Source organism: Acomys russatus, chromosome 14 (assembly GCF_903995435.1).
Source record: "Acomys russatus chromosome 14, mAcoRus1.1, whole genome shotgun sequence".
Lineage (NCBI taxonomy): Eukaryota > Metazoa > Chordata > Mammalia > Rodentia > Muridae > Acomys > Acomys russatus.
This window is the reverse complement of record NC_067150.1, coordinates 9,625,629-9,653,488: the sequence shown is the minus strand read 5'-3', so window position 1 is coordinate 9,653,488 and position 27,860 is coordinate 9,625,629. Positions and strand designations below refer to the sequence as shown.

Here is a 27,860-nt window from a genome sequence, read left to right as displayed (position 1 = left end):
ATGAAGCCCATCCTGCTGCAGGGCCATGAGTGGTCCATCATGCAGATCAAGCACAACTGTGAAGGGGACCTTCTCTTCACCGTGGCCAAAGACTCTTTATCATCAGTGTGTGGTATTCTGTGAACGGCAAGAGGGTCTGGAGCAGCAGTCAGCGATGTCGTCCATTCTGTAGGCTGGCAAGTTAGAACTTACAATGGGCTTCATGGACATTTTAGCTTGAAGAATCTAGTGGTTTCCTGGCTGAAGCATTTCAATCATGTGTTAATTAAGACTGGAATCTTCAGTTGTGTGTCTGGGGGGGGGGGAGGTGTGTGTGTGTGCGTGGCCTTGTGCTGTCTCGACAACCTTAGCTGGGATCTTCCTGCTGTCCCTCCACACACCTGGGTCTCACTGATGGAGCCTTTTCACCGCCCACCACGAGGCCTTTACACAGTTAGTGGCCTTTTTCCGGAAACGCTTCCTCCCTCTGCTTAGTTAACAGATTGTTCTCCAGCTGAGCCATTGTCTTAGAATTTCTCACAATCCTCACTGCAACCTAGGCCCACTCACATAGTGTATATAAACGTCTGTTTGTGACTTCTTCGTTACTCTGTTTCTCCTTTCCTAGGCTGTCCTTGGGGACAAGGACTCTTTGGTTTATAGTTTTATCTCTGGTGCCTGGTACATGGGAGACATGCACAAAGGGTTTATTTTAAAGGCAAGAGAAAGACCTGTATTGGGGAGATAGCCCAGCTATACATACATACATACATACATACATACATACATACATACATACTCACTCTACATACTCTACAATATCAGCCTTCCTCTAGTGTAGAGCTTCTCAACCTGTGAATTGCGACCCCTTTGGGTTGGCATATCATAAATTTACATTATGATCCATAACAGTAGGAAAATTACAGAAGTAGCAATAAAGTAATTTCACGGCTGGGGGGGGGGTGGTTCACCACAACATGAGGAACTCTATTAAAGGGTCACATCAGTAGGAAGGTTGAGAAGCACTGCTCTAGGGACTGAGCAGGCCAGATCTGGAAGACTGACTAGCCCTTTGCTCCCGGAGTCTTCCCCACTGGGCTGCAGAATGGAAAAGACCCTGTGGATTTTCATCAGCTCATTAAGAGCAAGGCCTGGTCTTACATCAGAAAGGCAAAGGCATTGTGCTGGGTGAGGATGTGGGTTGAGACGCAGTGAGTTTCGATTCCATGAGAGTGAAGGGGTTAACATTCCCATGTCCACTGAAATGGTAGAGTGTTAGAGTGAGTCCCTAATGAATCTGTCGCCCTTCCCGCTTATGACTTTGAGAGAGGAAATGGGCCCCATCCACACAGGGAGAAATTGGAGCAAATTATCTCTCAGCAAGTTTCCAAAGAGTGCTTGTAAGTTCTTTGTCTCTGGGAAAAGAATGAAGTAAAACCAGAAATGTCCCTGCTCCTGCTCTGCTGATGCGCAGTTCTGCCTTGTGCTCTGCCGATGCACGATTCTGACACATGCTGGTTCTGCTGTAAGGTGGTGCTGTTTCCCCGGCCCACTGTCCCACCTTTAGATGCTGCTGCCATGAGAACTTCTCAGTGAGAGAAGGGGTGCAGGACATGTGTTCTAATCTGGTAATGCTTTGTGAATCCCATGAATCCGATATGCCAGGCTCCAAAGATCGGCTCCGAGTTTTATGAGTCCATCTAGTGCTATTTATTTTCTGTCTTTTTTTCCTTCCTTCTCTCAGGAAGATGTACACTCAGGGTGACTATTACAGAACTGGCCAGAAGTCAGGTTGGCAAATCTGACTCCATTATCCTAGGAGGAGTGGCGTTGGTCAGGTCTCTCCTATGGCATAAAAATGGTGGCTAGACAGCCAGCAACCAGATGAAATTCTAGGAATTGGGGCTGAACAAATGATGTACTATTTTTAATGTAAATAACTCCTGAGGGATGTTTCTAGGTCCGTATGTTTGTAGGAGACCATGCTGAGACAGTTTAATACCTACCCTGGCCAAACATTTCCTGCATGCCACCATGCTGATGTACCCTGCATGCAGACTCCCTTTCTGAGGCATGACACTTTCTGAATGAAAAATAAGCAAAATAGTATGTAGAAGTACAAGAAATGGTGGATTTAAAAGATCATTCAACTAATTAACTTAATAGGCTTAATTGCCTAAATTATATGGCCCAGTAGACTTGTCCCAGCTCCTGAGCATTGAAACGGCATTGGCTAGATCATCGTGTCCACTTAGTTTCATTTTCATGAGACTATTCCAGCAACAAGCTCCAAAGCTACGTTAGTTATCTACAATCTGTAAGTCTGAGAAATTAGACTTGTGTTGAAATCATTTGGCAATGCACAATTTCAACATGTAGGTATCCAATAGAAGAGGACAACTAAATAATCAATTTAACCGAATAAGGCCCATGTTTATGTCTATCTTGAGGCACTCCAAATGGGAAATGACTGCCTACATGGAAAGATCTGAAAAAAAAAAAAAAAAAAAAAAAAAAAGCACTGAGATGTATGCATTAACCAAGGGCACCAGAACACTGGAATGTGAACCTAATGGAGCAAAGACTTAGCCACTGCCACCCCATCCCCACCCCATAGCTCCCTATATTTATTCATAGAGTTTCTGTGTCCCTTCTTCCCTTGAGCACTGGGGGATTTGACCAAGTGAAGCTACATTCTCTTTTCCAGGTTTATGGTGCATTCAGTCAGACTGTTGTCAAACCCCAGTCAGTGATGTCAGTACAGGACCTGAGGCAATGCTCGGTGTTTCACAGCATTCTCATCCTCTGTCTGCCTCTGGAAGGAAGGCAACAAAGTCTATAGGGAAGCATGCAGCTCAGGGTGGGAGGTAGCACCAAACCAAGAAGGGCAATAACAAGGAAAGCCAAGGCAGTGCCATTACTGTAAACAAAGTAGTCTGCAGGAGCTCATCAGGAAGATTGTTGAGAGCCTCCCGAGTCATAGGAATGCTAATCACTGATAAGCCAGGCGCAGGGAGTTGTTGGTGAGGTACCACGTACCTCAGTCATTCTATCACAAGATCATGGCAATTCTCCAAGAGATGGTGACCCAGGGTTACACCTAGGCTGTTGGCTTAGATAACCAAGAAGATAAAGGCATATGTTCCATAATATTAGAGGTATTGAAAGACATATGGGTTTGGAATAAAAATAAAGGTATCTTCAAGATGGTAAACATGGTATTGAGACCTCTACTCCATTCCCCAAGTGGTAGAATACATCTGGAAATTAGGGACTTGGGAGATCACAACCAGAAACAGGACAGAGCAGAGGAATCATGGCATAGCGATGGCTCAACTCAATTATCAACTTGACTAGGTTGACTCACCATGGAGACACACAAAGAAGTTTAACTGCGTATAGAAAATCCACCATGGGCTAGAGTCCCAGACTGAAAAAAAAAATGGAAAAAGGAAATGCGATGCCCTCACTCACTGCTTTTTTGCCGTGAAGACGTTAGAAGTCCAGCCCCATCCTTCCAACACCATGAATGCTCCCATAGCTTTACCACTGCATCCGCTGTGGCAAACCGTTACTTCTGTCAGGCGTTTTGCAATAGCCTGGGCGAAGTTACCAATGCAAAGGCAAGGCTCAGCTAAGAACAGGAACATGGAGCTGCCTTTGCCTTGCAATGTAACCCTAGACAAGTTGTTTCTCTCCTTCTCAACCTTATGCTTTATTTAGTGAGGCAACTATAGTTTTTACCTAATGGAGTCATATTGAGGATTAAATAGGGCAGTATGTGCAAAATGTCTAAAAACCGCAGGGCACTTTCAGTAAATATTGCTACTAAAGATGCTAATTAGCTACCAAGTGCCAGCATCAGGATCAAAACCTATTCCTTGTGGATTTTGTCCAGTGTCCTTTGGTATCAGTCACTACATCCAGAACCTTTACCCATTTGATGCATGGGCTCCTTGCCTAGGAAGTAAGAACACAGACAAGTGCTATGGCTGACTGATACAGCATTTGTTTTACTTGTATTCTTTTTTTTTTTTAAAGTATATTCTCTCAACTAATACATCCTGGTGGCAGTTTCCCCTCCCTCGACTCCTCCCAGTTCCCCCTACCTCTCCTCTCTTCCAGATCCACTCCTCTTCTGTTTCCCTTCAGAAAAGAGCAGACCATTCAGGGATATCAACCGAGCACAGCATAAGTTGCAATAAGACCAGGCATATACACTCATATCAAGCTGGACAAAGCAACTCAGTAGGAGGAAAAGGGTCCCAAGAACAGGCAAAAGAGTCATAGACTCCACCACTCCAGTATTAGGAGTCCCACAATAACAGCAATCTACCAAACCATTCATTCATATGCAGGGAACCTAGTGCTTACCCATGCAGTATACTGTATGATTGTCCCTTCAGTCTCTGTGAGTCCCTATGAGCCTTGCTTAGTTGATTCTGCGGTCTGTGTTCTGCTGGTGTCCTTGACCCCTCCCTCTCCGGCAATCCTTCCGTCCCCTCTTCCACAGGGTTCCCTGAGATCTACCCAATGTTTGGCAATGGGTCTCTGGATCTGCTCACATCAGTTCCTGGATGAAGTCTCTTTGATTATGACTGGGTTAGGCTCTGATCCATGAGTAGAGCAGAATATAATTAGTAATCATTTTATTGACTTCTTTTCCCCTGCCAGTTGTGTTGGTTCTACCCCAGGTCTCTAGACTATCCAGCCTCCAGTTCCTGTCTATCCAGGCAGTGTCAGGTGTGGGCTCTCTCTCATAGCATGGGCCTCAAATTAGACCAGTCATTGGTTGGCCACTCCCACAAGCTCTGAGCCATCATTATCTGAGCACATTTTACAGGCAGATCAAAATGTAGGTTGAAGGTTTTGTGTCTGGGTTGGTGCCCCGTCTCATCTCTGGAAGCCATGCCTGGTCACAGAAGAGGCCTGGTTCAGGCTCCATATCCCCCATTATAAGGAGTGTTCACTAGGGCCACCTTTGTAGATTCCAGGGAATTTTCATTGCACTAGGTTTCCACAAAGTCCCCCAATTCCAGTCATCTCTTCCTGTATCGTCTTCCTCCATCCCTGCTCCCCGATCTGATCCCTTTTGTTCTCATCCCTATCCACCGTGGTCCACCAGGAAAATCTATCCTATTTCCCCTTCCCAGGGAGATCTTTGTATCTCCCTTGAATCCTCCTGGAGAGGCCAAGAAACGAGGACTGGAGAGGCTAAATATTTGGGGGATTTTGTTTGCTTTTACATCTTATTCTTTTATTATATTTCTTTTAAAAACATATACATATATATTATTACACATAAATAAAATAAACTATATACAACAGGAAGAACCAGGAAACAATCAGGAATTATATAAATATTACATTCCCAGTGTTTTGGCTATTTGCACTTGGCAAACTTGATGTAAACATCTTTCCTATCTTGGTGAGTCTAAAATTCTGAATGAAAATCAATATCTATCATATCTCATCTCTGTCAACTTGAAACATCTATCTAGACCTTAAAAACATCTTAACCCCTAACCAACCAAGCTTAGTTGTAAGACCAAAAACAAATGGTCTTTAGCCCCATCAGAGACTTGAAGAGGAACAAAATTTAATTACCTGAACGAACCAGAAGTGCAGGTTAGCAGCTTCCAAACTGAAAAAATGACAGAGACACTTTGCTGCCTGAACAGTCACCCAAAATGCTCTATAACATTGTAGCATCATCTTCAGCCTTCTGGCCCAATATATCTTACAGACATATTTGTAAGGCAGGAACTATTGAAGACTTGTTTACCCTGTCTTGGCAGAGTTTGGCTGTCGACTCTGCCTATATCCAAGCTTGCACATTTTTATGCAGAATTCTGTCTGTGGCAGAAACAAGGACATTTTGCCCAGTGGCTTGTTTGCCACATCTGAAGCCATCTTCATAACGAGGTTCTTTGATGCTCATCATCTTCTTTGAGGTAGGCTGGGTGTTGCCAGGAGTTAACATGTCTTGTTGCCAAAGAATCTTTAGAATAACAAAAACATCTTTAAATGCCATATTCTGTAGGTCTCTGAGGCTTTTGAAGATCTTACCTAACTATTTTACCTTATATATCTATAGAATTACAGCTATCTGTTAAACCGAGGATAGATATATTCTTGTGATAAAAATAGACTAGTAATTGACATGGTCATGATTTGATCAACTAACAATTAGCTTGTATGACTTAATTATCCCAAAGAGCCTGCCTGCAATATCACTTTCAAGGTATTGGAAGTAAACTTTATATTATAATTGGGTTGGATGGGTACAATACCTCATATTAGAGTAGAAATACATATAATGTGTGTGAAGAATAATCTTAAATTTGAATTCTATACCAATGTACCAAAATTAAACTTATTTTGCGTCACTATACAAAATTCTATACCAATGAATTAAAAATAACCTTATTTGTGAGTAACAACTAATGCCTTAAGTTGAGGAGTAGATTCAATAATCTACTTTTTGTTCTTTTATCCCTATATACTTCTATATCCCCCTTTTTTCTTTTTAGCTCCTATCTCCTTACCTAAGAATGAAAGATGAAGGAAAAGAGAGAAGTCCCTGAGTTCAACCTAGTTTTCTCTCTGTATAATAACTTATAACCAACTCCTGATAAAAATAATCATCTGTAGCCCAAGAGACTAAACAAAAACCTAGCCAACCCCCCCCCTTTAGGGGAAATGGGGCATCATTCTCTTAAGGTTTCTTCTGACTGATTTGGGGTGAATAATACTTTTGAAGGAGCCCAAATAAAATTGGGGACAATGGTTAAATAGGCCAGGGATAGCATTTGTGGTCCAGTTTCTAAATGTCGAGAAATTCCAGGCTTAATAGGAGTCCTGTGTGGGACAGTGTGAAATACTTGACCAATTGGGATTGGAAACTTTGTACAATGGTGTCCTGTTCTGTTGAGTAACAGCAACTGAAGCGCGAAAGGCTGGAACAGGAAGGACGCAGAATGTCAGCACCCAGCATGTTAAGAGGAATGAATCCTGTCAGGTCTGATCCAGCATCAACACCCGGTTCTTTTTTTTTTAAACATATAATTTCTTACAAGCATTATACAGCTCTAAAATTAAAATTGTATGAGGTGTGCAGGATGCACAGAACAATTAAGGCTGGTTCTCTGCTCTTCATATGAGCAGAAAAAAATACATCTGCAAATCTTCATTCATGCCATATGAAGGATGGTATCTAACAATAAGTCACAGGGATTCTGTGACCAACAAGAAGCCTTGTCTATGCATAGACATTTGTATCCCAGCCGGCCTCAGAGCTATTCCCATGTAGTGGGATTAGCAATATAAGTTACCTGCTTGTTCTGCAGTTTGAATTCTTTATATCCTGATTGTAGCCCCCTCCCTCATCACTTCCCAATCCCGCCTGCTCCCTCTCTCCCCTAGTACTCAGAAAGGGGAGTCTTCCTCCCCTAATGTCTGACCTCAGCTTACCCAGTGTTATCTGTACTACCTGCGTCCCCCTTCCTGTGTGGCCTGGCAAGGCCGCCCTGCTGGGGGGAAGTGATCAATATTAGGAGGTCCGAGTCTATGTCAGAAGTAGTCTCTACTCACCTTATTGTGGGACCCACAAGGAGACTGTGCTGCCTATGTACTATATCTGAGCAGAGGATCTAGGTCCACATCCAGCATGGGCCTTGGTTGGCACATCAGTCTCTGTATTGCAATGTGGTTATCCTGGATTAAGTAGCTAACATCCGCTAATGAGTGAGTATATGTCATGTCTTTCTGGGTCAGGGTTACCTCACTCAGGGTGATTGTCTCTGGTTCCATCCATTTGCCTGCAAATTTAAAGAGTTCTTGTTTTTCAGATCTGAGTAGTATTTCACTGTATAAATGAACCACACATTCTTTATGCAGTCTTCAGTTGAGGGACATCTAGGTTGTTTCCAGACTCTGGCTATTAAAAACAAGGCTGCTATGAACACAGCTGAGCAAATGTTCTTGTATGGTGGAGCATCTTTAGGGTATATGCTCAGGAGTGGTATGGCTGGGTCTTGAGGTAGACTTATTCCCCATTTCCTGAGATAGAGCCAGATTGATTTCCAAAGTGGTTGTACAAGTCTGCACTCCCACCAGCAATGGAGGAGGAGTGTTCCCCTTCCTCCACATCCTCGCCAGCATGTGCTGTCACTTGAGTTTTTTTTATCTTGAGGCTAAGTATTTGTAAACTATTTAGAACAGCGTTCGATGTTCTAAGTTCTATGGAATGTTTATAGTATAACAATAATACATTTTTTCCTGTAGTAATAAAAGTACTTCCTGTGAAAACTAGCCCTACTGCCTCTCTAAGTGGAGCCTGTGAGGGTGCAGAAAGCCAGCACGGACTGTGTAATGTGCCCTACGCCCAGAAGTGAAGAGTCCTAAGTGCTCTGTGATGGCCAAGTGGCACTGAGTCACTCCCATTCTCTGCAAGGGTACGTGGGCTCAGGAGGCAATGGGAGAGCTCAAATCTTTCAAATGTGTTAATGGCCGTGACAGTGGCCGTATCTGGCACGGGCTGAAGCACACCCTTGTAGGAAATGAATGATACGTTACAAAAGAAAGCTTGGGAGATAGGGCAGTGGGGGCTGGGGGAGGGGGGAGGTCTGGCTAAGAGAACAGAGAAAGCACAGGTCAAAATACATCTGCTTGCCGGGTTCCTGGTCTCTGAGTCCTTGTAGAGCCCTTGGATTTGTTTATGAGCGCTCACACAGTTGAGAGTCCCTGGGGGTTTTGATTGTTTTCTTATTTCAGAAGCCAACACCCCAGGGAACGAGGTTGGTGCTTCTATTCCTATTTCATCTGAGAGAGCAGAGCACAAGGTTTTTTGGCTCTCCCCCCTGCCCTCACTCCCAGCACTGCTGAGATGATTCAGTGCCTCGTAAGAGAAGTAATTTTGAGATAATGACACAAAGGCAGCAATTAAAAAATATTGCTTGTTTCCAGGTCTATAAATTGGCTGTTGGTAATTGAGGACAGAATGTGTTTTCTAATCCACTGAAATGATATCTTATTGCAAGCTGGCAGGGTAATTACTGTATTTGTACAGTACCCGAGGAGCCCCAGCCCGAGTTTGACACGGAGTTGATTAAATCGCCCAGGTGTAATTGAAGGCTTTGATTGCATTGCTTCTGAGCTGATCAGTTTTAGTAATAGCCTGGTTTTCCTCTGTCATGTGCTCTTAGAAACCATCAACAGGAGGGCAGGCCCTCCATCTCCCTCCCAGCCTGGCTGCACCCCTGTGGAGGAAAAAAAAAAAGCAAGACAGCTTTTAAGTGCACAGAAAACCAGAGCTGGCAGACAGCATCCCTCACTGAGGACCTGGATGACATCATCCAGGCAAAAGGAACCTGTTTCTCACTGCCTGCTTTGTTTCTTCAGATGGAGAGGACTCAGACTGTGGCAGCCACAGAGGGAATGTCAGGCCGTTATGTTCAGGATAGACAGGAAATGGAATTAAGCTCATCAGGTGAATGCAAAAAAAAAGTGTTCTCTAAAAACCAGTTTTCATGAGAAGAAATTTAACTTACCCATCTTAAGTGCATTTTGTTGGTCAGGCTTGAAGAGAGACACTGTGAGTCTACACAGAGACAAGCCTTGAAAACGTGGGTGTTTGTGGTGCTCACTAGGAAGCAAAAGCTTCTTGAGTGGCTCATGATCCTCCTGCTTTCAGAGGCAATACTTCAATTTAGAGGATACAGCAGCTGGACATTGCAAGTAACATGGGTATATAAGTATATGCTCGCCATACCCGAGGCCTAACAGAAATAATGGTCACTTTTTAAAGTTTGGTTTCTGTTAAATGAGTAAATGTGGGCTGTAGCAATTTATTTTATTTTATGTGCATTGGTGTTTTGCCTGCATGTATGTCTGTGTGAGGGTGTCAGATCTTGGAGTTACAGACAGTTGTGAGCTGCCATGTGGGTGCTGGGAATTGAACCCAGGTCCTCTGGAAGAGCAGTCAGTGCTCTTAACTGCTGAGCCGTCTCTCCAGCCCGGTTGTAGCAATTTTTATTGTCACTGCAGTAAAGGGAGAGAAGCAACTTAAAACCTAGCCTCAACTTAGCATCTTGACCTGAAATTAAACAGCAACTGTACTTGATTTTGCATGGAGTGATGGAACTCAATGACATTTACTACTAAATAAGAAAGTTTGAGAGAAAAACGATACATATATTATTTAGTAAAATGTGAAGGAATTGCCAATGTCCTTTTAGTCTTTTAAAGAAGAAAATGTATGGTTTTATTTATACGAGCTTTTTATTTATGGGCATTAATTTAATAAATGACAAGCTGTAGCTGTCAAGTCAGAGACCAACAGGAACAAGACTGGACTCATGTTCAGGCTGTCTCTGCTTACAACAGGCGAGCTACAGCAGCCTCTTATCTCCTCACAGCATTTGGTCCTGCTTCCACCACGCGGAAAGGAGATCCCACGCGAATTAGACGGAAAGATGCTACTATTGGAGAGGTATATTGGGACGTTGACTTAAAGTAAACAAACAGCAGGTGGAGAGATGGCTCAGCAGCTGACCGTGAGAGCAGCTTTTGCAGAGGAGCCAAGCTCATTTCTCAACACCCATGTCGGTGTTTCAGCACAGCCTATAACTCCAGCAAAAGGATCTAAGACCCTCCTCTGGCCTCTGAGGACACACACACACACACACACACACACACACACACACACACACACACACACACAAACTCACACACATACATAATTAAAAATAATAAAATAATAACAGATAGATAGATAGATGATAGATAGATAGCCTTTCTGTCGCAAACCATAAGAGTCCAAGTCATATGAAAGTGAACAAATCATTTACTCACCCTGGAAACAGACTCAGATGGGAAGCCTCTTTGCTAAAAGGTAGTGGCAAGTACGCAATACCAGGTCTTGAAATGGACTCCCCATCTCCACATCGTATGGGTTTCCATGGTGTCACTCCATAAACAACCCTCACTCTCTAAATAGTTTTTCAGCTGGCCTATGCCACGCTATGGTTTACTTCCTCTCTATTGCTACTTATCACATGTATAATTGCCTACAGATTTTCAAAGTCTGTTCTGGACACACTGCTTGGCTCACCTGTCTGCAGCTCAGCGCTCTATCATATGCTATCCCATCCTCATGGGAAACCACAGGAACGGAAGTTGTGTAACAATTTTCTCCACACATTACATCCTGCGTGGGAACACTATTACATCTCTGGAAGTGAACAACTCAGAAGCTTCAGGAAGTTCCTGAAACTGACCAGATATCCTAGGCCTTTCCCTCCTCGAGCATTTATATGCAGCGAAGACTAGGGAGAGACACTTCCTGACCAACTGAGATGTCTGGAAAAGTCAGAGACTAACCAATCAGTTGGAAGGAGAAAGAGACCTGTAAAGCTTCTTGGAAGACTCTCCGATCAGCTGAGCTGCCTAGAAGAGGCAGAGAGACAAGACAAGGATCTGGAGAGACAGGGGCCACAGAAACTGCCCGAAAGAGACAGAGGTCAGCTGAGTGACCGGCAAGAGAATTTCACCCGTTGGAGCACCTGCAAATTGTGTGGTGGGTTCCAGGGTTCCAGCTTTCATGCACTGTCGTCACCCATGCTTGCCTGAGCTTTTGGTACTCCAGTGAATGAGCTGTTACTCACACTCCTGTAAATAACCCCAAAAAAGCTCGTTGGTTTACCGAGTTGGATTTAGTTTGTCATTGGTTCCCTCTCTAGAGTTAACAGACAATTGTTTATGTTTCCCCAGGGATAATGTCACGTGAGATTTTTCAGTGATAAGACTGTCAGTCCAGAGTCTTATATGTAATGAAACTACATTTCAAAAATGAAGAGAAAACAGACATTTCTCAGATAAAGGAAACCTAAGGGAATTTGTTACCACAGACCTATCCAAGTGAATAGCTAAATTTAAGTTAGAGGGAGTTATTGAAGAAAGAAAAGAAAGGCTTTTAAAAATAAAAAAGACTCTTCAATATTTTGAAAAAGAAAATATATCTAAGATACAGCAATATTCAAGTTACTTCTTCCTCTCAAGCTTTCTAAATTTTGTTCAGCAAGAATTATCATATGTCTGATACAGTTGTTAACATATGTAAAAAATATTCATGGCAATCATACTGTGTGTGAGTGAGGGCAATGGGTCTTAGAGGCACACAAGATTTCTATAGTTTACTCAGACTGGTAGAACGTTACCACTCATAGACTTTGATGAACCAGATGTGTATAAATACGTCAAAAAAAAAAAATCTGATAGATCAATCCAAGTGGAATCCTGATGAGAAGTAGAAGAAGAACACAGATGAGCAAGAAATAGAGGAAAGGAAACTGAAAATAAAGCTGTAAACTCGAGTCTTTGCCCAGCAGTAACTGTACTCTGTACATGGTGAGCTGCCCTATTCACACAGCACCATTTTTGTCGTTTTTATTGCACTTAGACATGTGCATACATTGATGTATGGTGGCTCCTCAGGCCACCGGACTCACATGGAAGTTCTGGGACAACCTATAGTTGGGTTGGTGCTAAAACAAGATCTCAGAACTGAAGCTTGCTTCTGGTGGAGAGTTCACACCCACTCAGCGTGGGCTGTGAAGTGGGGTCATTAAGCTTGGTGGCAGGTGCCTTTATCCCTGAGCATGCTCACCAGCCCTTGTTTGTTCTTTGAGACAAAGTCTTCCTGTATGTCTCCAAATGGCTCACACTCATTCTGTAGCTCAGCTTGGCCTTGAACTCATGACGATCTTCCTGCCTCATCCTCCCTAGTGCTGAGGCTTGGAGTTTCGTGCAGACAGCTCTCTTGAAGAGAAAAATGTAAAACATAGAGAGCATAGTAGTGACTGTCTGGATTTAGGGGTGGTGAAAAGAGGTGACTGTACAGAGCTATAAAACAGGGTCCCTAGAGGCTTTGGGGGTGACACATTTATACCTTGATCTGCAGGGCAGTAATATGAGTGTACATGTGAGAAAATGCCAGGACTAGCTGCCTCTCCACATACACAGATGATTCTCAATACAAACTACACACACACACACAGCACACACACAACACACAAGCTATATTCAATACAAACTGTGCAAAAACCATATATGCACACCACACAATGTATACTCAATACAAACTAAACTACACATACACACACCACAATCTAGTCTCCAAGTATACTATCCACACACATATGCTGTTACACATAACTTATACACAGTGCAAACCACGTAGACACACACCACATGCAATCCACTTGATATAAACTATACATGGACAAACTATATACACACAAATTCTACACAAAACATTTTATTTGCACATGACTATACATTCATAAATGAGCAAGTGCCTTACACAATGTATACTCAGGACAAATTTTACACACACCACAACAAACTATACACATGTACTATGTACACAAACTACACGTGTACATGCACTATATAAATGCACTGGACACAACCTATCTGCATAAACAAAACCTCTCTCTCTTTCTCTTTCTCTCTCTCTCTCTCTCTCTCTCTCTCTCTCTCTCTCTCTCACACACACACACACACACATACACACACACATACACACGCACACATGCATGCATTGCTGCAGCAGCTCTTTAGCTCTCACATGTAATATAACTGTAAGCTGTAACTGGGGCGGGCAATGGGAAAGGGGGAAGGCCTTCCCTCTGCTGTCCCTGGAGCTTACTGTGAGACTAAGTTTTCAATATAAAAAAGTTCCCTCTTTTTTGCCTTTTAAAAAAACCCACTGCAGAAAATAGCAGCCAGTTAGGGGCCTTATTTTAGTATGCTGGCTCAAAATCTAGAGATAAGCCGGGAAAGAGAGAAAAAACTTGGAGTCCCTGTCATTCCTTCTAGATCTGAGGAGAATGGGGCCTGTAAGGCTCTGATTTGGCCACTCTGAGGTTGTTTGTACTGGTAAAAGCAAATACTCCTGAGAGGCAGGCAGGCTGCCTCCAGATTGCTCTGGGCTAATCCTCAGAACACCATCAGCACAAGGATTTAACCAGCCGTGGCTACTCAATGCAATGAAGGTAACAGAAACACTTTCCCCACAAAACATTCCGCTTTCTTGGGCGTCTGTGCTTTCCAAAGCTCTGCCAGCTCTGCCAGCAACAAGATGTCTCGTCATGACTGGTGAAGTATCCAGCACTTCCTTAGCTTTCCCTTTGTGAGAACATGGAATTCTATTACATTCTAAGAGGGAACCGAGAATGGATGCAACCCTGTGGCTAGCTGTGCTGAGGACATTCTGTGTAACCTACGGTCCACAGCGAAGCTGCCTGCTGCTGTCACAGCAGATCCGTTAGGCTGACTCTTCCCTGGAGAAAGAGCACCCATAAAAGGCTCATGTAAAAAGGACGTCCAAGTGTCATTTGTTGGTTCCCACCCCAGCTCACCAACTGTGCAAGAGATTGTGGGTTTCAGCTGGTGCAGGCCTGGCCCTGCACCACTGTAATCCACCCTGGGTCTTCTCTCCTTTGGCAGAGACAGCAATCTCTTTTTGGCTTCTTGTGTCTCCCCCCCCCCCGCCCAGCCAAGTGTCTGGGCCGCTGGCTGGGAGATGTCCTGGGCGCTGTTCATTGGCTCATGCGTAAGTACAGGGGAAATGGGTTCTTCTTTCTGTTAAAATTACAATGCCTTAAAGAGAAAAAGGAGCCCTGGTGTAGCTGAAGCAGACACTTCCACAGGTCCCTTTCTCGCTTCTGCTCTGCTGTTCCTTTCTCCCAAAAGGGTCTTACCGAGATCCTCCTGCAGAAGAAAGAGTCTGTTGAAGGATGCATGTTTCCCTCCTGTTCCAGGTCTACACTAGCCTCTGCTCATACCCTAAATACATGGATTTCCCTGGGTACAAGGGATCTGGAAATGTAGCCTGTAGCTCCTTAGCTCGGCTAGACTTAAGCTTTGATAGAGGGCAGCAATATGTGTTGCCAGTGGTATGATATCAATTCTTAGGAGGAGAAGAAGGGGGAGGGCGAGGAGGAGGCTGGGGGGGGGGGGCGGGGGGGAGCATGTACTGGAGACAGTGTCTCTTACACTTCCTGTATCTCCATGATTCCCCTAGGATAGCATTCCAACTTCTACCTCAGGAGCTTGTCCGGTCCTGAACTGAGTGTAGGAACCCACCAAGCGAGGAGGGAACAGTCTTTGGATGTGAGTGGGCATCACTCCTCTGGGTGTGACTGACTTTGAAAGGCAAGCGTGGAAAGAGCAGCCACCAGCAGGCCCATGACCAGAGCACATCGCCCCACATGCATCACAATTCCTCCGTCCTCCTGGCATGTCCTTTTCCTAAAGTTTGAAGGCTGAATTCTTCTATTTTGCAACTTTGGAGACCACAAAGCTGAATCAAACAAGGAAGGGTCAGAGGGTTGGAAGATTAGATGAGCCAAGTGGATGACAGAAGTAGGAATGCTGGCTGTCTTCAGAAGTGGGATCAGAGTCTGCCCCACTGTGCCCAGTCAACGTGACTTAACCGACTCGAACTGCCTGAGTGCTGAGGTCATTTGATTCAGTCTCTCATGTCAGCTTTGCCCCTGCATGGGACCTAGCCAGGTGCTCTGTAAGGATGCTTTTATTCTGAAAACCTCAAGGACAAATCAGCCAGACACCAAAAAAATCAGATCAAGATTCTGCTTCCTCGCCCACTCTAAATAGAAGATAAGATGTTCTCTTTTAGACAAATAAACCAGATTAAATTTACTTTGTTATTATAGCAACAACAAATACCATGTTATGCCAACAAGAAACATGTCATTCTTGTTTACTTAATCTCTCCACTTTGCACAGATTTCAAATAAAGCTAAACAGATGTCTTTTAGCCCCATTTTTTTCTCTTATAGACTTCAAAGAAATATCCATTTATACTTTGAAGGCATTTGCTAAGCTTTTAGTCCCTCCCTCTCTCTCTCTCTCTCTCTCTCTCTCTCTCTCTCTCTCTCTCTCTCTCCCCCCTCTCTCTCTCCCTCCCTCCCTCCGTCCCTCCCCTCTCTCCCTGTCCTCCCCCCTCCCTCCCTCTCTCTCTCCCTTCTCTCTTCCGCCCTCCCTCCCCTCTCTCCCCCATTCTCCACCTCCCCCTCCCACACCCAGTCTCACTATGTAGCCTGGCCTGGCAGACAATGGAGATAAAGTTAGCCTTGAAAGCCCAGAAAACCCTCCTGTCTCAGCTTCCCAAGCACTGGGATTATAAGAGTGAGCTTTCACATTTGCCTTTGACCAGCTGCAAACTCATCTAATTTTTTATTTCATCTCCCCAAACAGTCGTGATTTATAAATAATGAAAATGTCCACAGATTCTTATATAGTGTTACTGGAAACGTAGTATAGCATGAACTATTAAATCATAAGCTGAAGCTTTTATATTTTACAAGTGACTTTTCACCTTCATTACCTGGAAAATTTACAGCCTCATAAGGAAGTCATTTTTATTTTCAGCATTTTATAAATGACGACACTAGAGCTTAGGGACCCACCTCAGGTGACACCATAAAGATTTAAGTTCAGGCTTCCTGACTCCACTTATGTCATAGAACTTCCTTCTGTAGATTGTGTTTGTCTCTGTCTCTCTCTGTCTTTTTGTCTCTCTGCCTCTGTCTGTGTTTCTGTCTGCGTGTCTTGGTCTCTGTCTGTCTGTCTCTCTCTCTCAGACACACACACACACACACACACACACACACACACACACACACACACACAGAGTCAAGGTTGATCATGAACATGAGCTGTAGGTAACCATGCCAACTATATCAATAATAAAAGGGCTTCCAAGCCAGTTCAGAGACTTTGAAGGTAACATTCCTGGAGCATTCAAACATACCTCAAATACACCAACCTTTGTGCAATGCTCCAGGCGGTGGGAAACCATCAGGAAGAAGCCCTGAGTGCTCTTCCAGAACCTTCTAGGCCTGTGCAACCAGATGATCAACCCTAAGGCCACACTTATTCTTAATTCAGGCCTCTGATTTGGCTATTTATTTAAATTTCCACCCTGACTATGCTATTATGTATTGTTAGTCTTCAAAAGTACACAAGCCTGAGGGCAGGCATAGGTGGTTGCCTCATAGTTAAAGGTGAAGAGGCACAGGCACCTAAGAGGCTAAGATCTACTGGATACTGTTGATGTAAAATCCAAAGTTCTCCTCTCCCACTTCTTGATTCCCTCTGCAGCTCATTGGCGAGTGGCAGGCAAAGCACTAACATGCTTAATATTTTAGAAGACTGTTATGGCTGCTTTAGAGGGACGCCTCTGTCCCTGCCAGACAGTTACAGAAGGCGGTCAGGAAAAGGATATAGGGGCATCATCACAGAGAAAGACTCTTATATTCTAGGAAGACATTTTTCCTATGGAGTGGTCCTCTGTAGAGGAGAGGTGAGCTCTTCAGAGATGACTGAACTGTCTCGGCTGACACTGTTTCGTTTGTTAATTAGTTTTTCAGCATGCCCTGCCTGCCAGACTGTACACTAAAAGAGAGGAGTGCTACGATGAATTAAACATCAGAACTGGACCCAAAGGTTTTCTTTGGTCCCTGGGGGAGTGAGAAGGGAGTGAAATTTAGGCAGGAGAATGGTTCGAAAGAAAACAGAAGATTCACATGAGAATTTCAGGGAGCTTTGATTGACGGTTGCCATGGTGAGCAGCAATCCCAGCCAGTCCTCAGGTGGATGTCACTGCAAGGGCCACAGAAATATCAAAGCAACCCTGACACAGTGCTGGGGTGGACCACAAAGACATCCAAAGCCAACCCTACTCTGGGCTTGCATGCCAGCAGAGCAAGGAGGGATGGGGGACAGCAGGCTGGAGAGGAAAAGGCCCTGGGCATGAGAGGTCTGCTGTTTTCCAGTGCTGCAAGGATGAGGCTGCTTTTATCTGACAGGACTGGAAGTGCTGTGGACAGAGCTGAGTCAGACTGTGATGGAATCAAATTACATAGCCAACCAGTAAAGCTTCTTATGCCCCAGGAAGTGGGATGCAGAAAGAGGCCGGATGTGTTGGAAGATAGTTTTTTTTCTCTGTTCATCTTTCTTGGATCTTAGATTTTGTGAATATATAGAAGGCACCTTTGAATCCCTGTTCAACCTTTACTGGGGGTCACAGGCAGATTGCCCAGGCATATGGCTAGCTTCCCATGTCTCTTGGCTAGTATGCCAACAGCCACAGAAACTGCCCTGCCTGAAAGCAGATGGGACAAAAACCACAGCCTCAGAAGCAACTCTGAGCAGCCAACGAGGAACTGGGGCTGGTACATAATTCTCCAACTTTCTTTCCTCCTCCGGGGACAAATCTGAGGGATGGTCCTAAGAATTCCCTGAAGTCAGTCCTCGGCTGGTTGCATCTCCTTGCTATAACAGAGACCCCAACCCACCCTATAGGCTGCTCTGTATGCCCAGGACCAGGCATCCCACAAACCCTGCTACGCACCACTCTGCAGACCATAGAATTACTGCCCCTTCTTCAAGGCTCCAACACCATTTCCCTTGAACCAGAAATGTCTCCTGGAGCTCTGGGGCTGTATCAGGGGTTCAAAGCAGGAACTAGTATTTAAGTGGGCCTGACTCCAAAACCCCTAAAAAGGACCAAGCGACAGTTTTCTTGATCTTCATAAGACTTATCGTCTCTACAGCTCATGTGTCTTGCAATTCCCTGAGCAAGTCATGTGCCATTGTTTGTCCTGTGTGAACAGCATAAGGTCATTCCACCGGTGGTCCTATAAGGGACAGTCAGGCCATGCAGCTGCCTAATGAGTACTGTTTAACAGGAGAGTGGCCACCACCCCACGGGCAAACTGCAGGCTCCAACCACAAGGTCTGAGTGTTGTGGTCAGCTCTACGCAAACTCAGTCACTCTAATCCTCAATTCTAATTGGAATGGGCAGCAGCATACCTGTCAGATCAGTATTAGCATATCATGGCTGACAAGCCTTATCTATCTTCTCTGGCTACCAGCAGCATACATCTGCTTATAGCGGCTAGTTTGAGTTATAGTTTAGCTGGGACCCCAGTGACTTGGGTACACCACGGAAATCAGTTCTTCTCCACGACCCGCCCGCTTTCTCCTGGAGCAAGGCTAGTAAATTGCTCAGCCACTTAATTACTCCTACCACTTTATCTCCTATAGGTCTTGATGAGTGGTACCAACATCTGGCATGTCCCAGAGGATGTGGCACTGTTTGGACTTCCTACAGTTGGGGCAGTTTCAGAGGGATCTGCTTGCTTGCCTTACTGTAAAAAACTTTGCACTATAAGCCAAGGATATAAGTATGTTGATTTCAGTTACCCACTCTCGAGTTGGGTAGTTATTTCCTGGGTAAGTCACTGAGTCCACTGATCTCCCTGGGAAGTACATTTTTATCCAGAACGCCATATTAGCTATCGTCCACAGGTATGGAAGGGCCATGACATGCTTTGAGTCTCCAGCCCAAGATTAATTTTACAATGTGTCCAACAGCCCTCAAGATGTGCAAATATTTTAATATCTACAAGGAACAACCACCTAAGTAATTTCTAGAAGTACATTTTTGGGGGTTCAAAGAGTCACTGTGGTCCATCTCTGCCTCCTGGGTACTTGGCTCAGCTCTGGGTTGATGACATTTTATTGGGATGACTGCCCTTGGTCAATCTCTTGCCTCTTCACCCATTTTTTTTCCATTTGATTGTGAATGGCTGGTTAACTTTTCCTAGCTTCTAGGATGCCATGCCTCTCCCCACCCCACCCACCCCTACATTTCTGCTGTGTGTCAAACTGATTTGTCCCTCAGGAAGTAGACATGAAGATAGGGTCGAACTTGCCAGGGAAGCAACCACTAAGAAAATGCTTGCATTTTCTTAAAAGCCATAATTCAGGAAAGTCTTTTTTTCTTTTCTTTTTTTTTTTTTTTTTAACCAGTGAGTAGACTCAGAAAGACATTAAGGCAAGTACGTTCCTGAGGTATGTCAGCACCATCCGAGCTATAGCTTTGCCTCGGATTCTTTACTGTTGAGGTCTAAATTTTCTTAGGATGACACCATAGTCTAGTCTGAGAGGCATGCCTCCTAACGCTTCTTTTTTATATTTAAAACTGTGTGTGTGTGTGTGTGTGTCTGTGTGTGTGTGTGTGTCTGTGTGTGTCTGTGTGTGTGTGGTGTAGTCACATGTACATGTTTGTATATGTGTGGCTATGCACATTTGTATGTGTAGGAGTGCGTATAGAAGTTGGAAGTCGGTGTCAACTGTCTTCCTCAGTCACTCTCCATCTTATTCTTTGAGATAGGGTCTCACACTGAGCCTGGAGTTCACCTATTCCGCTAGACTGGTGGCCAGCAAGCTCTGGGGCCTTCCTGTCTCTGCCTCCCCAGAACCAGGACTATAAGCATACTCTACCACTCCTAACTTAGTACAGCCATCCTAGGGACCAAAACACAGGCCCCATTCTTGGACAACTGACACCTTACTGACTGAGCCAGCTCCCCAGCCTCCTTCCCATGGCCTTCCATAGGAGGGAGATTTGTAATGGAACTGGCCAACTGGCCCCATATCTTCTAGCTCCACTCTGTTTTTCCTTTGCAAGTACTTGGTCCACTAAATTTTGCAGATCTATTCTTTTCCAGGAATCCGTGGTTTTTTTTTGTTTTTGTTTTTGTTTTTTGTAGGACCAAATTAACAAAGTCCTTGTCAGACAGAACACTGGCTGCCCTGTGGTAATTTAATTCTTGGTCTTCACAGCCACCCCTTCATCTCTCTTACAATAATCTACTCACATCCTCATGCTTGTCTCAGAGGTAATTTTTTGTAGAATACAAACATTTTTTTAATTCCCTTTTTGTGTAACTTCTATACATATTTATTAAAACCCCCATTTTGGAGATTATCTTTCTTTTCTGCTTTGTACTCATTTTAAAGTTCTGGTCAGCTCTGACAGAAATCACTTAGATCTCTTCTTTCTAGAGATGGAGAGCCCCGTGTCTGCCCCATCCCCCTATCCTTGCCATAAAACTGAAGGATGGCATCAGCCACAGTCCACATCATTTTCCTGTTGGTGGTAAAGAACAGTGTGAGGCTATATTTATTAAGATCAGGAAGCCTCTGGGTTGTTGTAAGTTAATGGATTTAAGGAAGGGTCTTGGGAGATGGTTCAGAAGTTATGAGACATAGTTCTGTAATTGTGAAGACCAGAGTGCAGAGTCCTCTGCTCATATGACAAACCTTAACAACCTGCTGCAAAACAGGAGTCCCTGCTAGTGCCTGGAGTGGAAGGTCCAAGGTGAGTGAAGACAGGAGGGTTGTATGAGCCCTAGGGTTAGAACAGACCCTTGGAGGTATGTCGGAAGAGGACATTTGACACTGTCTTCTGGGATGATGGAGCTCATTGGTATACAACCCCTCCTAACACACACACACACACACACACACACACACACACACACACACACACCTGCAATAAACATGAAGACACAAATTGATTATCTAATTAATTATTAATAAGAACTTGGGAGCCAGGCAGTGGTGGTGCATGCCTTTAATCCCAGCACTGTGGAGACAGAGGCAGGTGGATCACCATGAGTTCAGGGGCAGCCTGGTCTACAGAGTGAGTTCCAGGATAGCCAAACTATACAAAAAACTCTGTCTCAAAAAACCAAACCAAACCAAAACAGTAACAACAACAACAACAAAAACCCAAACACACAAAATAAGAATTTAGGGAAGAGGAGCCAGGTGTGGTGATGCACGCCTGTAATCCCAGTACTCAGGAGGCAGAGGTAGATGGATCTCTGTGAGTTTGAGGCAAGCTCAGGTCAGAGAAACTGAACAGAAAAGAAAGGAAAAGAAAAGAAAAGAATTTGAGGGAAGAGAAATTTGTAGGGCTGAGTGGCCTTTGTTTTTATGGACTCTAATAAGTTATTTACTCTTGCCTCAGAATTCTCAAAAAACTAAAACAACAACAACAACAACAAACCCCAAAAACAAACAAACAAACAAAAAACCACTTTCACTTTGATACAGTGTTTCTCTCCTACTATGGAACAATATCTTCAGAATTATTACTGGACAGGACGTAACTGTGGCTTGCTTCCCTAAGGGTTAGCATCCAGCTTTGCTCCTACCTCATATGCTTCTCTGAACCTTGGCTTGGGAGTTGAGCTTTGTGTTGGAAAGATTGCAAACCCACCTACCGCAAGACGCTTCCTTTGGAGCCCGAACAGAAAGTGAATTCTTGACATCGCACACGTGATAGCACAGTGTGTATCGGTCAGTGTACTCACAATGCATGTTCTGCCTTGTTCTTCTCGGTTCCAACGATATATACGTAAACACAAAATAATGGAAAAATACAAGAGGGAACACACAAGAATTGAAAAAGAAAGTGCAAAAAAGGCGATAAGATGTAATAATAGACCCCCCAATCAGAGAGGCCTCTGACATATGTGTGTCATGACCTAACTCAGGGTTTGACAGCAACAGAAAGGAGACACATGGAACCCCCAGGAGATGGGGACAGACCAGTCACTATAGACCAAGCCCAAAGCTGTCTGAGAAACACAATAGCAGCCGTGAATACCGCTGGGAAGGTTCCACGGTAAAGATAAAGAGTGGCATTTAATAAAATCCCTTTATTGTTAGGTAAATATAGAGGGCTCTGAAAGTCCCTCTTGGTCACCTTTGTGCTTTTTGATGTCCTCAGAGGAAACATATGAACCTGGTTGAACCGGTTCATTTGTTTCTCCCTCAATGCCTGAGGAAAAGGCAGCTTCGTGATAGTGGGGCAACTACTACCCACGACTCCCCTAATCATCAGGGGCACAGTCGGGGTGGTCAGGGGCATCCGAAGGCAGTGCTCCTGTAGCAGTGCGGCAAGGAACTGGCACCTGGGTGGGGATTCAGAGCTGACAGCGGGGGTGCCAGCTTTGCATGCCTCCCCGCCCCTGTCCCTACTCACACTTTTGCCTTCAGCTACTCATTTATAATAAAGTGTCCTGAAACAGTGAAGCATGGCAACTTCCAGAAAAGATCCTGGCACGAGCACACAATGGCTTCCCATGGTATACGCTATTCCCCAGGGGTAGCAGGTGAGACTCAGAGATGAATAAACACCCCAGGCCTGTCTGACAGTCCTGCTTTCAGGAAGAGCCGGTGGCTGCTCAAGGCAAAACACATCAATCATTTATAGGGATTCTCAGATACAGCCTAAGTCCCTCAGAAAACAGCACCCAAACCCAACCACCAGCAGCAGGCGTTGGATGAAAGCCTTGTTGGGATTGACTCTGAGTTTCCTTTAACCCTTTAAGCATCAACCCTGTCTTCTGGTTTCTGTCATCCTAACCCCACCCACACCTCTCCAGCTCTCACTATAGTTCAAGCACCCCCCACTTCTTACTCCTGACTGATTGCTGGGACGAACACTAGTCCATTTACCAGGCATCTCCCTCAAGGGTGCTGGCTCTCTCTTTGAAATGTAAGAAGAATGGAGTCACTCCTCTGCTGATGACCCTGGGGCGGATTTCCCAATGGCCTTCAAATAAAGCCCAAGGTTTCTCGACAGACTTGTGGTACCCTAGTATGTCCACCCTGGGGCTGGAGAGGTACATCAACAGTTAGGAACATGTGCTGGAGTTCATGTCACAGCACCCATACTGTGCAGCTCACATCACTGTAGTGACAGCTTTGGGGAATTTGATGCCCTCTTCTGGCCCCGTGTGTGCTACACACATGTGCACGTCCATGTATGTGCAAACTCGCATCATAATTAAAAATAAAATCCTTAAAAGAAGTTACTGACCTCATCTTTTGTCCACTTTCTCAACATACTTCAGGCACACAGAGTATTTGGTCTTTTTCTCGTTTTTTCCCTCTCTGGTTTGTTCCCACTTCAGGCCTCTGTGCTTACTACTGCCTCCTCACAGATCGTGTGTGGGACTTTACTCAATTATCTCCTCTTTGCCCTAGGTTTTATATTTGAATGTATGTGTGGCACCGCCCCCATCCTTCTATGTGTGCAATGTGCGCAGTCCTTCTTTATTGCCTTCATGGCACTGCTCACTAGCTGACACCATCGTGTGTTTGTGTTTATTTTCTGTGTGTAATGTAAGCTTAAAGAAACCATGTTATCGTTCCCAGTACCTATTATATTAATAGACACTCAGATTTTATTTGTTGAGTGGATGAACGAGTGAGAGAATGAATGAATCAACGAAGCAATTGAGCATTCAAGTGGAACTCTGTTTTCTGTCCTCTTACAAAAATAAGTCCTGCCATTCTTATTTCATTAGGAGGCAGAACAAATATTTCTGGAGAATATACATGGCAGCATAGCTTCTGGATCATATCACTCTGTAGGAATAAAATTCCCAAGGACTAATGGACTCATGCCAGACTTCTCTCACGGGATGGACGCTCACATGGATCAGTGGGATGTGCTATGTCAACCCAGGACCAGGGGCTGGTGAGGTTTTGAGCGTCACCATGCCCCTTATTTCTGTGATGTCTCCCTGACTGCACAGAAGAGACAAGAAACCAGGCAGGGTGGAGGAGGCGATGCTACGTCTCAGTGTTTGTGCCTCTCCAGCATTTATAGCCCAAGCCCTAATAATTTCTGCAGTAGACCAGGAATGGAAACCTTTGGGGGGCACGATTAGGTGATGAGGGTGGAGCTCTCATAACTGGGCTCCCTTGCCTTGTTTGCTGCCCGAGGACGTTGTGAGCACTGCCAGCTATGAAACAGAAAATGCTAAGTCTCTCAGCCCATTGGTCAGAGCTGTGAGAAACAAATTTCTGTTGTCTATAAGCTGTCCAGTCTCATGTGCTTTGTTGCAGCAGCCTGAACAGAGGACAGAAGGGTTTTAGTCAGGGTTAGTACTAGGATCAATGCCTGCCGTGGTTAGTATAAAATATGGCTAGTGTTTGTTATTAAATTAGCCTGTAATTATTATGACAGTATTATCTAACCTGCTATCAAATAAAGACACTTGACAGATTTTAGAATAGCCTTATCTCACCTGGGGCATGGCAGGTACTACCTCCTGAACTACCCTGACCTCCTGCGCCCCCATATCATGGCTTCTATTCTATTCTAATCATTTCTATCTGGGCTACCTCCCATCCATAATTCTAAAATACTTGCTAATGTTCTCATCTGTACCACTTTCCTCTCTCCATGCTGGTCCAGCCAAGTGCTCTTTTCCACGCTAACCCATTGGGTCAGGCCTGCTTCCTTCCTCCCTCCCCTGACTATCTGTCTGCTTCCCCACCATGATCCTTTCCTCCTCAAAGCCTGTGGACTTTGGCCACACCCACCCCATTCTGCCCTGCCTAGGTTTAGGCCTTTTAATCATCTAATCAGGAATAATTTCTTAGACGAGGTTACAAATGTCATTTTGAGGTGCATTAAGACAGCAAGCTGACCTCGGGTGGGGGAATAATTAGAAGTCAAATACGAAGCAGCAGGCCATGTACCAACAAATTCCTGTGGAAGAGAAGACAAAAATGAATGGGACAGAGGGAGAGGTTGACCTGGGCTCAGTCTCTTTGGAGACTCAACCGCCAAAAGAAACATTCTGAACCTGGGTGACCAGTCAATCTTGTCCCTCAAATGTCACTTGTTCTCTCTTTTAGCCAGGGTCCTCAACCTTTGTATTTCCTCTTGAGCCAGTGATGGGATGTGAGACGCTTTGGAGAGAATTCTGCCTTGGAGCCAGATGGCTCAGCTGAGCTCATCATCCTCCATGGATGTATGTCTCCACCAGTAGCACTGTCAACAGCAGCGAGGGTGGTCAGCCATGTGGAGAAATCCAGGTGGTACAGCCAAATGACCACCGTGGGACAGAGGCCACAGAGAACTGAACTTCATTTCTCTACTAAACACAGAGTGAGTGGGGAACGCTTGCTCTCTCCTTTTAGCCAACATTAGAGAGTATGGCAGTCCGGAGTCAGCATTTAGTAGCCTTGCTTATATTGTTTTATTTTGTTGTTGTTGTTTGTTTTTTTAAGTATAAGGAAGCCAGCTGTTTGTGTCCTCCTGCTCACCTAGGTCCCCTATTTCTTTTTGTACATTAGGCCATGAATTCAGAGGTAATGTGCTCCAGAAACCCAGGCTTCTTCCCATGAGTCCTCACAAGTGTGCTGCTCTGCATGGTACAACGTGACACTTCAGCCAAACCCAGGTGCCTTTCCCCTGGTTTCCACAGTAACACAGAACAGTTCACTGTGAACAGGGCCCATTCCCACTTCAGCATCACCTTCTTGTAGATTCAAAAGTATATGTTCCAAGGAACATATACTCTATGTTCCCTAAAAGGTCTAGGGCAATCAGAGTGGGGGGGCCTCACCTCTCCCCCCAAAGATGCTTTTGTTATCTACTTCTAGAAGGATCATTGCCCCCTCTAGTTTTAATGATCGAGAACTGGCCATGTGAAATGTTCATCACCAGCAAGCTTGTTAAGTCGTCTGTGCCCCTCATGTGTGACTGTCTAGCTCTGTGGTGCTTACTCTTCCTAATGCTGCAGTCCTTTAATACAGCTCCCGTCTTGTGGTGACCCCAACCATAAAACTCTTTTTGTTGCCACTTCATAATGTACGTATTTGATACGTAGGATGGTCTTAGGTGACCCCTGTGAAAAGGTCATTTGATGCCCAAAGGGGCTGAGAACCACTGATCTATTTAATGTGTGTGTGCACATACACATGTGTGTATGTGTGTATACTTGTGGTCTACTCTCTAAACAAATTTCCAAGCATGTCTTAGTGCTAACAATATTTACTGTGCCTACATGTTGGCTCTTTTACAGCTGAATTTGTTTACTTGATAGCTAGAAAAGCTAGAGAGTGAAGAAAATGGGGGTGGTTTTGGTGAAAAGGAACAAACATTAAGCAGCTGCTTATAATGGGGATTTTGCTCTCATTTCTTTGAGCTCCTTTGTGTGTTTTGTGTTTTCCATGCTGGGATTGGAAAGTCCTACCTCCTTTTACTCTGTGTTTGACTATGACCAAGTGATTTTTATCTAAATTCTTGTCTTTAAAATGAAAGTTCTCGGCTCTCTGCTCCTCCTTGTACCAGAGACAGCAGTATCTTCTGGTGCAGTGCCAGCCTTGTCCCTTGACATGATGGTGAAGGTCGCAGTAAATAGATTTGGCCGTATTGGGCACCTGGTTACCAGGGCTTGCTTCTTATCAGGCAAAGTGGAGATTTTGGCATCCACTACATGGTCTACACATTCCAGTATGACTCTATCCATGACAAATTCAACTGCACAGTCAAGGCTGAGAACAGGAAGCTTGTCATCAACAGGAAGCCCATCATCATCTTCCAGGAGTAAAATCTCACTAACATCAAGTGGGATGATGCTGGTGATAAGTATGTTGTGGAGTCTACTGGTGTCTTTACCACCATGGAGAAGACTGGGACCCACCTACTTGAAGGGTGGGGCCAAAAGGGTCATCATCTCTGCCCCTTCTGCTGATGCCCCCCATGTTTGTGATGGGTGTGAACCAGGAGAAGTATGACAACTCACTCAGGGTTGTCAGCAACGCTTCCTGTACCACCAACTGCTTAGCTCCCCTGGCCAAGGTCATCCATGACAACTTTGCCATCATGGAAGGACTCATGACCACAGTCCATGCCATCACTTCTACCCAGAAGGCTGTGGATGGCCCCTCTGGAAAGCTGTGACATGATGGCCGTGGGACTGCCCAGAACATCATCCCTGCATCCACTGGTGCTGCCGAGGCTGTGGGCAAGGTCATCCCAGAGATGAACAGGAAGCTCACTTGCATGGCCTTCCATGTTCCCACGCCCAATGTGTCTATCGTGGATCTGACATGCAGACTGGAGAAACCTACCAAGTATGATGGCATAAAAAAGGTGGTAAACAGACATCTAAGGGTCCACTAA

At 44.7% G+C, this 27,860-nt stretch overlaps 1 pseudogene; it reads left to right on the top strand.

Moving 5' to 3' along the window:
- On the top strand, positions 1 to 27,860 carry LOC127198716 (glyceraldehyde-3-phosphate dehydrogenase-like; annotated as a pseudogene).